The 4,865-nt window shown below is 40.8% G+C and overlaps 1 long non-coding RNA gene across 1 annotated transcript in view; it reads right to left on the bottom strand.

The window, feature by feature from the left end:
* Positions 1–2,970: 2,970 nt before the first annotated feature.
* Positions 2,971–4,865, bottom strand: part of LOC309352367 — a 46,997-nt gene continuing 45,102 nt past the window's right edge. The window contains exons 2-3 of the long non-coding RNA XR_014161252.1: positions 3,792–3,839; positions 2,971–3,066 (exon numbers count right to left, since the gene is read on the bottom strand). This is a non-coding gene — a long non-coding RNA (uncharacterized lncRNA). The remainder of the gene's footprint in view (positions 3,067–3,791; positions 3,840–4,865) is intronic.

The raw sequence follows: 4,865 nt of genomic DNA, 5'->3' as shown, positions 1-4,865 counted from the left end.
TAGGGTTTTTGTTTGTTTTTGCTGAACATCATGGCTACAACACAACTTAAGACTATTATAATAAATGGGTCTAAAGTTGTTTAGTGTTTAAATTGAAGCTTTTTTATGAGAGGGTAGATAACAACATCCACCCAAAGCAACATATACATTAAAAATACTATAAAGATAATGTACAGTACTTCTATTCAGTACTATTCCCAGTAATTCTGGGAAGAGGTCTATGATTTTGATCTACATTTTCCCCTGTTCTGCTTAACATGACCCTCCACAGTGTCTACTTGCAAAATCATGTGCTCTAATATATATTAAAATTCATGGCATGGAGGGCTTCAGTAAGACTTGAGTAAATTGTGGAGAAATGATAGGGATGCATTTCAGAATGAGTTGTATATGCACAGCTGTTTGGATAGTGCATATACATTTGCCAGATAAGAATTTCAGAAGTATGACACTTTGTACAGATGTGGTGCTCACACAAAGGAACAATAACTTGTAATTCAGAATATTGGCAATGAAACATCCAAATGTTTGCTAGGCATTGCTTCAAGTTCTAATTTGGAATATAACACAATCAGCCTTTTATCATTTAATGCTTACCGGGGGGGGGGGTCACCTTCTGTCAGACATATCTACAATTTGTTTTCTGCAGATTTTCTTGGATGCAGAATTCACAGCCTAGTGTAGGGTTTGCACTGGCAGAGCACATTAGATGTTCAGTAGTTGCTTTCAACAACATTTGAGGCTGTGAAATGAGCTACATGAATGTTCATCAAAACTGCAAAAGGAAACCGCCTGTAAGCGCCAGCACACAGTTGCAGAACATTTTGTTGAGCCTCTCCAGCACCAGTAATTGTTGTAACTTATTATCCAACAGTATCATTCCAGACCCAGACTCAGTGAGGGTTTCTTTTCGACCTTTTATAAAATTCCATTGAAAGATCAAACTCTTACATCTCCCACATTAAAAAAGATAAGAAGTAAACTGCAATGAGCAGCTGTGAGTATGCTGTATATTTCATATAACAAGTGATATGTAAAACTGCAGTCTTATTGCAGAGGAAATGCTCTAGTGCACATCTTTCCATTTTAGTCATCTTGTTGCTGCTACATTCTCTTCATATTTGCAATTTAATTATCCTCAAGGCATACATATGAAGCTAAAAGTGACTTTCAGTCATGTCACATATAAATGGCTTTTCCTCTGTAGCTGTTCAGACAGGGGGATGGGTTCTGTTTGACTTTGAGCAATCTACAAGGGGAAGTTAATCTATCAGCTCAATAGAAATGGCTGCTAATTTTAAATGGCCAGCTTCATCTTTCTTCAACAGAAGAGACCATTTCCCCCCTCCTATAAAATTGTCTCATAATCTAAATGAAGCCATTCCCATGCGTGTTATCAAAAGGTAATAGTTCATGCCTCAAAGTTCTCAAGGGTGCGATTATGATGATAACAACCATGCTCTGTATCATGTCTTATCGATTAACTAATAAAATTCAGGAGGGGGAGGACTGAAGACATTTCAGAGGTCACTCTAAACATAAAAGAAGTATATTTACCATCCAAAAACAACCACCACCCTAACCCTTTTGAAAAGGTTTTTGTAAAGGTGCAACTAGCATTCAGTGTCATGTCCTACTTATAATTAGTACATCATTTTTGTACAACTATACATGGACATATAGTAGTCCAGCATAGACATCTTCAGTCAGAAATAAATCAAGACCTGCAAACGCTATGAACAAATAACCATGGCTCGAACCCTAAATTTGCTCCTGCAGGCAGCAACATATTCTGAGCAGAGTTCTGCTCCTGTAACACTCCCACCAGTGGAATCGGGGCTGGGTGGGAGGGAGGTGATTCTTATGGATGGTCCCTTGCCCTTACAACCTAATGTGTAACCCTCCCATAAAATCTGCTTCAAATGATTTGGGCATCCTCTGGAGCAGCGTAAGAGATGGTGGGGGTGGGCTGGCAAAAATGGCCTCCTCCTCTGCATCTCAGTCACAAACATGAGTACAGTCATACCTTGGATCCTGAACGCCTTGTGAGTCGAACGTTTTGGCTCCCGAACACAGCAAACCCAGAAGTGAGTGTTCCGGTTTCCGAACGTTCTTTGGAACCTGAGTGTCTGACGCAGCTTCCACGGCTTCCGATTGGCTGCAGGAGCTTCCTGCAGCCAATCAGAAGCTGTGCTTTGGTTTCCAAACATTTTGGAAGTCAAACGGATTCCGTTCAACTTCTGAGGTACGACTGTAGATTAAACCCTTCTGCTTGTGGAAGCTTAGGATCCAAGCCAATGTATATATTGCTTCATCATTGACTTATTACACATTTGAATCAGGGTCTTTTGGGGGGGGGGCTGAGGTATATGGTAATTTTTAGAGTATAAACAACTGTTCTAAATGAAGGTGGCTAATGAGAATATGAAGTAGCCTACCTTCTCAGTTGCTGGGAGTGAACTCTGTTTCAGCTCTGAGTCCCCACCACCACCTTTGTTTTTACATATATCATCTCCAAAAGTCAGTTTTTAACAAACTTTTGAAAACATTTAACAAGCCAAATGTCCAGGAATTGTTCTGCACAAATTTGCTTGAATCACTTTAGCAGATCTATTCTAGTAATGACCCTTTTGGTACATTTTGCACAAAATGAAACCATTTGTGGCAAGGCTGATACTGTGGAGTTCAGCTGTGCCTCACCAGCAATTTAAGGCCGGTCTTGACAGTTTTCCATGTTGTAAAAAAAACAAAGAAAATGGCATTTGCTGTGCTAGACTCTTTCTCCAAAAAGTTACTGCAGTTAACATCAGAATTCAGTTTAGATCCTAGATGTAATTCTAAACCATAGTTTGGTATCATGGGCATGAGCCGTGTGGTCATGTGCTCCCTCCTCCTGCTTTCATCAGCACAAACCATTAAAAAATTATTATTATTATTATTATTACTACTACTACTACTACTACTACCGTTGTTGTTGTTGTTGTGTTTATGTGGCACTCCATCACCCAGGTTTTCTGGATCGTTTTCTTAAAAAACCGTAAAATCTAATCTGACATGGCATAAAACCTGCAGAAGAAGATAAAATCATTTCAGCACCTGAATTTCACAGATCTTAAAACTCCAAAAACTATGACTTGCCCTTATGTCTGAACTATTAGACTATATTTATATTTCTAAAAATGGGGGATCAGCCATGGCATGGCATGTTTCTTCTTTCCAACAGTCCTAGGCACAACTCAAAACCTGTATAGCACTTAGCACATCTTTGTTTGAATGCCTGCTATCTCCTCCCACACCCCACCTTAAGACTGTGAGTAAGGACAGACTCTGTGACTCCAACAGCAGACAACTTTCCCCACCAAACATTACTCTTGCTCTGTTTACCATCCAGCCTGAGGAAGAGTCCTGGATAACTCTGAACTTAGCACACAGTTTTCTGCCATTGTAGTTGGTCATGTGGATTTTGGTGTGTATGTTTTATTAAGCTATAGCCTATTTGGACGAGCAGAGCATGTGAGAAGGCCAATCTGTAAACCAGCTGTAGTTTTTAAAATTCTACTTTAGTTATGCAAACATTTCCAGATTTTAAACAGTGTGCATATTGAAAACTCGACTGTTTTTGAACACTAGAATATAAAAAGGTGCTTTTTCTAAAATATAGCCACCCTTCCTCTTGGCTAGGCTTTCAGGGCCTTCATTGTCCTCCCTGTTTCCATAAAGAGGCTGATACCAAGAGGTTCACCGCAGGAATTGCAGTGGGACATAGATAAAGGCACTTTGGACAGTCTTACCTCACTAGGTTCACATGTGAGGAGATGAGTCAAAGTGGACAGGATAGCCTGCATAAAAAATGAGCGGTTAAGTCTCAAGGCACAGGAACAACATGATTTCCGCCCCAGTGCTGTGGAAAGGATGACTTCAATGCACTCACTCCTCTGCTGTCACATTTTTGACATGTTACAGATACTCACGTCAGAGCTGAACAGATGTAATCTTCTGCGTATGCTTCAACTGTTTATATGCCTTCAACAGAAGTGTCTAGGCCCTGAGATCACCAACCTTTTTGGGCCCATGGACACACTTGCAGCCTGGGCAACACACACAGCAACCGAGCCCACACAATTTATTATATTGGCTACAACAGAATGCTTTTTTCAAGCCTAATTTCAGGGAGGACCCTATGTGTGCCAGGGGAGGTTTGCAGGTGCCATGCTGGCAGCCCCCGTTCCCGCCAGCCAGCTCCTCACCCCAAAACACACTCAGAATGGCTTCATATACACATTGTACATTTAAACACAACTTGCCCCAAAGAATTCTGGGAGCAGAAATTTGTTGAGGGTGCTGGCAACTGTAGCTCTGTTGGTAAACTGCAGTTCCCATGATTCTTTGGGAGAAACCATGTCATTTAAATGAATGCTGTGTATGCAGTTAATAGCTTTCTATATAACTAAGACAGATTTGTTCTAACCTTGATATTGATTAGTTTGATGTAATCACTGGAGGCATTTATTTCTGAGGCGGTGTATATACCATACCTTTAAAGCATGTGGCTGCCTTCCAATACAGAATCTGGGGAAATGTAGTTCCCACAGAGCTACAATTCCTAACACCCTCAACAAACTATAGTTCCCAGGATTATTTGTAGCAAGTCATGTGCTTTGCATATATGACATATATGACACATGCACATGTGGACTGGGATTACAGTGGTACCTCAGGTTACAGACGCTTCAGGTTACAGACACTTCAGGTTACAAACTCCGCTAACCCAGAAATAGTACCTCAGGTTAAGAACTTTGCTTCAGGGTGAGAACAGAAATCGCGCGGAGGCGGCAGTGGGAGGCCCCATTAGCTAAAGTGGTACC

Source organism: Podarcis erhardii (assembly GCF_964252035.2).
Source record: "Podarcis erhardii genome assembly, chromosome: 11".
In the NCBI taxonomy this organism is placed as follows: Eukaryota; Metazoa; Chordata; class Lepidosauria; order Squamata; family Lacertidae; genus Podarcis; species Podarcis erhardii.
Note: the sequence above shows the minus strand (reverse complement) of the source record. Positions and strands in the feature narration are given on the sequence as shown.